General features: G+C 50.2%; 1 pseudogene; it reads right to left on the bottom strand.

Annotated features, from left to right (window-relative positions):
* Window positions 1-410: 410 nt before the first annotated feature.
* LOC144162060 (CCR4-NOT transcription complex subunit 7 pseudogene) lies at window positions 411-2029 on the bottom strand (annotated as a pseudogene).
* Window positions 2030-6637: the final 4608 nt, after the last annotated feature.

Here is a 6637-nt window from a genome sequence, read left to right as displayed (position 1 = left end):
ACTCTCTTTCTCTCGCTCTTAAGAAGATTCGGTGGTCATTAACCTTCAGAGAATGGAATGGCTCTATTGATAGAGTCAAAAGTAGGAGCCATCCCAGTGGACTCACATGGTGGCATTATGGAATAATAGCTCACGCCTATAACTGGGACATTCGCGCATGCCTGCAGGCAGACTACGTGCTCGCACGAAGACACGCACGCAATTCCCTCGTTCACTCGGGCATTTCCGCGTGCACGAACGCCCACACACGCGTATTAAGGGCACGTTACTTCGGCCCCTTGTCGGCATAAACCACTTAACCAGACGCCTGGCGCTTACAGTTACAGCTCCACAAAGACAAATGCTCATCAAACGATCATTCCTCAAATAGGACTCGCCTTTTTATTATTTCACATACATTTGGCGGCATTTCTTTTTTTGACGCGGGAAAATTCAGAAAAGGATGGGATGCTCGCAAAGGCACCTAGGGGCAGCAAAGGCGAAAAAAAAAACAGGATATGCCAATAAGAAAACTGCAGAAACAGGGCAAAGCATCTCAGTTGACGAGTTAGAGGCAGGTGCTCGGTGGTCTTACACGGGAAAGAGACGAAGAGGTGATATGTGACATCACAAGCAGCAGTACTGTGAGGCACTGTCAGGCACCAGAATCGTTCCAACAAGGCCAAGAAGCGAGCGCGATGGCGGTGAGACGTAAAGGTGGTTGGAGTGCTGCCGTCAGATGCAGGGTGAAAGGTGGTGACTAGAAAGACAACGATGTGAGGGGGGAGGCAGCGCGGCGCTGGAAGCTGCTGGCGTGCTTGGCGTTTCTTTGTCGAAGTACCAGCCGTCGACTACCAAGCACCCAGGCCAACCAGAGGCCCGTTGAGCTTGGGGTTCGTGATTTTGCCTTCAAAAAAGATTTCTCGTATCTTGAAGAAGACTTCCCCGGTCAGCAAGCTGTCGCTGCCTGCCTGGTGTCGCGTCCCCATCTGTTCCAGTCCCAGCTTTTCAGCCAGCGTCTTCAGGCCTCCAGTGAGATGCGTGCAAGTCTGCACGATGTACTGGACGTCGTAGACGACCGGAAAGTAGATCTTCATCAGCTCGATGAACTCCGACTTTTCCTCCGGCAGTGGCTGGTTGGTCAGCACCTTCAGGAGGTAGGCCACGTCGTACGCGCCGTGGAAGCAGATCAGCTTCACGTCATCCGAGAGCACCACACCGGAGACCGTGAGCAGCTGAGCAAATTTAATCGGGTCGATGCCCTCTTTTTCTTGCCTCTCGAACTGTATGCCTGAGTTAACGAGCAGGTCGATGGACTCTTGGGCGTACATATCTTCCGCAAGGCTGAACTGGAAGTTGAACTGCCAGGTCCAGTTGTTCGGGGGTTTGTTTCCAGCCTCATCCATGAAGGTGAAGCCTATCTGGATTACCTTGAGCATGTTCACATTGGAGCAGAGGCTGTGGTAGTGGTAGTCTTCTCGGCTCTGAAAGTAGCCCATGACTTTCAGCGCCACGCCGGGAAACTCCGTGTCCATGGCGACGAACTTGTAACGCTGGACGACACGGCCGATGATACGGAGTTCTTCGTCGAGGTTGGAAGCCCAGACATCACGTACACCGCTGGTGTCATTCGTAGCTGCGAGGACGCTGCTGGCGCCACCGACGGAGCTAGAAGCGTTGATGGCTGCGGCATTCGATCGAGGCATGGCCATACGTGCAGTCTGGAAGTCGCTACTTCACAGTCTATTGCGCAATGAGGTCCACAGAAGCTGGCCCACGGGTCGCGTGAACTTCTTTCAGTGTGTCAAAAGCTTGCGACCTGGGCGATGGACAGCCCTTGTTCAAATTGCGATGGCGCTGATAACCAACGGAACGGCCCTCACCGAACACCGGGAGACTTGGCCGACGCGCAGTTCGCGACGAAGCTGATGGCGAAGGTAACGTCTCGGCTCTCACCAACAGTCAAGAGACGTGCTTATTTGCGGAAGCGATGCGTTAGAAGCTCGTGGACTTGGCAAAGAGAAAGAAACGCGCGTCTCAAAGGAGCGGAAACAGCCGCAACGAACGACGCGGATGTCGGTTTGCACCAGGGTTGACACTCTGAATGCCTATGAAAGATGCTAGGGATGACGCAAGAGTGGCGCTGCATTCATGACCTAATTTCGATGTTTGTACTTATGTTGTATTTCACCCATTCCGCTTATTGTTTTTGTGTACATGCACGCGCAAATATTTTTTTTCATAAGCGTTTTGAGGAAGGTGCCGTTATCTCGTCGGAAGCAGCAAGGCCACTCGCGAATAGAGTAGTAGCAGTAGTAATAGCAAGCTTTATTTGCTAAAGGCGAAGAGGAAAGGGGGATAGATCAAGGGTAGGATCCGAATTCCAAGACCCCAGAAGTTATTTGACCAGCCCTGGCCCTACTGACCAGCGCAATCTGCCGTGCAGGGTCCAAACTGGACCCGGCACTGGATTGGTTTCGTGGCTGTTTTCGTCCAAAGTAATTGGTCAATTCCCCGTTTTAGGTAATTAATCTCCTTTCTGGCGACATTGTTGGCAGTCAGCAATATACTTTTCTGGAAACATAAGTGCGATTCCGGACCTATGTATGTGGGTGTTTGTCTGTATTTTTCAAGATTTCTCGCTTCTTTAGCACTTAGCCTGGGGTGTGGCGTAGGCGTTATTTCATCTTCTTTTAAGTCTGTACGATGTTAATTAATGATGATGATAATGATAATAACTTCATTTTGCCCAAAACTGGGTGAAAGGAGGAAGGGCAAGTGGGAGCCTTCCTGAATTCCTCCCCCTCAGATGGCGGCCTGCAGCCCTTGGGCGCGAGCGGCATCTTCGGCCAGTTGGACGACCTTAACCTGTATTTCGATGTCGGAGCTAAGCAAACAGGTCTCTCACTGCTCCGCACTGGTGATTCGTAAGCATGCTCGTATAGACCATTTTATTTTCTTCGTCCTGGGGGGCTTCCATTTTATCAGTGGGCTGTGCTAGCGGCCCTACAGTTGGCGCAGTGCACAGGAAGACGTAACTGCGCATGCGCCACACAGCCCAGAACATGCTCTGATGTTATTTAAGATTAACAGATGAAAAGGTCTATAGTTCGCGGCTGAGCATCACAAGCCCAAATCATGTGAGTGAGTGTGGCTCGCTGGGTGCACCGCTTGCATTGGTCTTTATAAAGGTCTGGATAAATGTGGCTCAATACTGCAGGATTGGGGAAGGCATTAGCCTGCAGCTGACGAAAGGCTACAGATTGACGTCTGTTGAGGGTGAAATGCGCTGCGGGATATTTCTGGTGCTCCATGCGATAGTGCTGAGCGATGTCTGCGCCCTGACAGTAAGCAGGGAGGGCGTACGACTTTTACTGCTCTCTGCGGTGTATGGTAGTCCTCGCAAGAGAATCGGCCTTCTCGTTACCTTCTGGCCCGTTTTTGGTCGGAGTCCAGAGAAGTGTCTGTTTTTGGTTTAGTATTTTCGGAAGCAGTTTTTCAGCACCCCTTGGGATGATGCCGCAGATGAAGTTTTTATGGCCCTAGTCCATTCAGCCCATCTTATTGCTAGAATGATGGCAGTGGTTTCCGCTTCTGGAATATTCTATTTTTTGGTGATGATAAAATCAAGCATCTTCCCATGTCCGTTGGTAGGTACGGCTGATATGTTGCCGTCTTTGTTTACGGCCCCATCGGTGTAAATAGCGTTCGGGGAGTCCTGGTGTGTTCTTGGCTATCTTCTGTCCTTTTTGTGAGTGGAGTCCATTTTCTTGAGAATGGGAGAGGTCTTGACGCAGCTTCTTTTTTCACGGTGTTCACGCCGAGCTTCCGGACTTTTTCATTGGACGTGTAAATAGGTAGGCCTACGACAGTCTTGTGAGTTGTTCTTATTAATGCATCGTCCCTTTCCTCTTGTTTGTGATCCAGCTGGTGGAAGGGGAGGCTGTATGCAATGTGGCCCATTATGAGGGTTTGAACAACGCGGAGGGTGTCCACCTCTCTTAAGCCCTTCCAAGCCCTTGTAATTCTTCTTATATGGCCAGCTTTTGAGCTGTCTTGCCGAGCTCGCTCAGAGTATTTGCAGATTTATTGTCTTTTTCTCGGCATAATACTGGATGGACAGAACATTAACCATGCATGCCTAGTATTCTTATTGCGGCCCGGAAAGGGACGTTCTCTTCATCGAGTATTGTGCTGCCTGGAGTCATGTTGTTTCTTCTCAATCTTAATCTGACGAGTCCGGACTTTTCAGGAGTACATTCCAAGCCATTTTTTGTTATCGTCTCTTGAAGGTCGTTGATAATATCCTGTAGCAGATCTAGTTTAGACTGCAACCTTCCTCTTTTGGTCCAGATTGTATGTCGTCGGCTTATATGACTTTTCCAATTTCTTCATATTCTTCCTGTTTCTTAGCGATTTTGATCATTGTTAAGTTGAACAGAAGAGGCGAGACAACTGACCCTTAGGGCGTGCCCCGTCTCGTGCCTTAAAAGGGTAGGATCGAGTCTTATTCGCTGCTATGTATCTTTTCTTTAATATCTGTATTGTTTCTCTGAAGTTGGATAAAATTGGTGTAACTGCTACCGGGACAAAGCAGTCTCTGTAATGTAAAGGGACACTGAAGTCAAAATACAAGTTTTCCTACTGATAGATTAGTTCACCGATAACACGACTATACCACACTTACGCGTAGCTTTTTCAAAAAATAAAGCATATAATAGCGAAAACGTGACGGTAAGCTATACCGCGCAACTTGCATCAGAAGTGGCTAAAACGTTTCGCGTGTGAAAGGTCTTTCCTGGCTGCCGCTAGATGGCCCTACTCATCCGTGCTTGGCGCACGGATGAGTAGCGCCATCCAGCCAACGAGCGGAGAGGCCACGGGCAAAACAGTATAAACAAGGACAGCTCGAGACGATGCGCTCATAAAGGTTGGTCTTCGGTGGGATAAACCGGATCGCTACAACCACTGGGTGCAGGAAGATAAATACTGCAGGTCGCTGATGGAGTTTCTGCACGCCATTGGCCTGCATGCATACCTGTAGACTTGAAAACCTATCGGTTTCGTGACCATCTGTGCTCTTGGCAGCCCCTCTCTCCCTACTTTCTTCTCTTTCTCTTGCCTTCCTACTTTCTTCTCTCCATCCCATCTTTACACCGACTCTCATATGCCGCGCGGCAAAAACTCGAAGTAAAAAAAAGAGTATAAATATTTAGGCTTAACGACGACGGAGACTACACGCATGCGCATGAGGCACACCTTAAGACGAAAGGAAGGCGAAACGCGGATATAACGAAGCATAGAGCACCTTGTGGCTACAACAAATACGAGGTAGTAAGGGGAGTCTGAAAGGGGGTCGTACCAGGATTGGCTTTCGGAATTCGGTTCTCTGCATGAAACCAGAGACCAAAGCGGGCCTGAAGGTAAATGAGAGGGCGGTAAGCAGTCTGGCATCAGGAGCCCACAGCAAAACTAAGAACGAAGCGTTACAGGGGATATGGGCTGGTCGTCTTTTTGAGGTGAGGGAGGCGCAGAGCAAGATAAAGTTTGAAGAGCGATTTCATGACATATAGGAAGAAAAATGGGCCACGAGGGTGTTTAAGTACGTGTATATGAGCAGTGTGGACACGCGGTGGAGACGGAGGTCCAGACAGCTGACCAAGCGGTACGGAAAGTCGGTAGGGGAAAGTGGGGTATGCACAACAGTTAAAAACCAGGTAAAGGCAGCAGAGACGACGAAGTCGGCGCAGAGAATAAAAGCGAGAAAAAAAAAACTGTAGGCAGAGAAACTAGAAATCTGAAAGGGAGGTTTCTATCACAATACGAGAGGCAGTCCATTGCTCTTTGAAGCACGGTTGGCGTGCCTGAGAACCCGGGCATACGCGGGTATCTACAAGCAGTATAAAATATGTGTACGCTGCGGCAGATATCGGGAAACCATAGGCCATGTTTTCAGGGACTGCACAGAGATACGACCGCCGCGGGGCAATGGGGAAACGACGTTGGCGGAGGCTTTGGGGGAGCCTCAACTTCAGGGCCATAGAAGTGACGAAGAGGCGGCTGGAATGGTGGTGGAGGCAAAGCAGGGAACGGCTCGGTACGCTGGGGGAGTAATCATACGGATGAGAATTCAGAACAGCGGGGGAAAGAAAAAAAGGGGAGGGAGTGATGTAAGTTTAAAACAGGGGTTGGGGGAGCTGGGGGGGGGGGTGGGTTTATTAGGTTAGCTGAGAGTTTGGCAAGTAAGTGGAATAAAACAGGCAAGTCGGTTGCTGACAATCGACGTCCCGATTCAAAGGGAGAGCCACTATTCATCATCATCATCATCATCATCATCATCATGGGGCAGCGGTACCGCTGTGCACGAGCGGTTAGCTTGACACTAACGTTCGCAGGGCCTCAAAAGGACAATAAGTTTAAGGGCGCAGCCCTTTGGCGGCCGTCTCTGGGCTGAGCCGCGTTGTCGACGTAACCGAGTGAACGATGGCAACACCAACGAGTGAAAGAAAAATTACGCCCAACTCCCCTCGCGGGAACCCTGGTGTGATGCGACGCTAAGGGGGGGTTCAAGCGCAAGCGGAGAGCAACCGTCGACCGAAAGGCCGCCGGAGAGCGGCACACCGGTATATGCGCAGCGCGCCCGAAGGAGAGGAGAGAG

The sequence above is a fragment of the Haemaphysalis longicornis genome, unplaced genomic scaffold, assembly GCF_048455015.1.
Source record: "Haemaphysalis longicornis isolate Haplotype H1 unplaced genomic scaffold, Haemaphysalis longicornis Haplotype H1 scaffold_12, whole genome shotgun sequence".
In the NCBI taxonomy this organism is placed as follows: Eukaryota; Metazoa; Arthropoda; class Arachnida; order Ixodida; family Ixodidae; genus Haemaphysalis; species Haemaphysalis longicornis.
The sequence above is the reverse complement of the archived record's forward strand: the minus strand, read 5'-3'. Positions and strand labels throughout refer to the sequence as shown.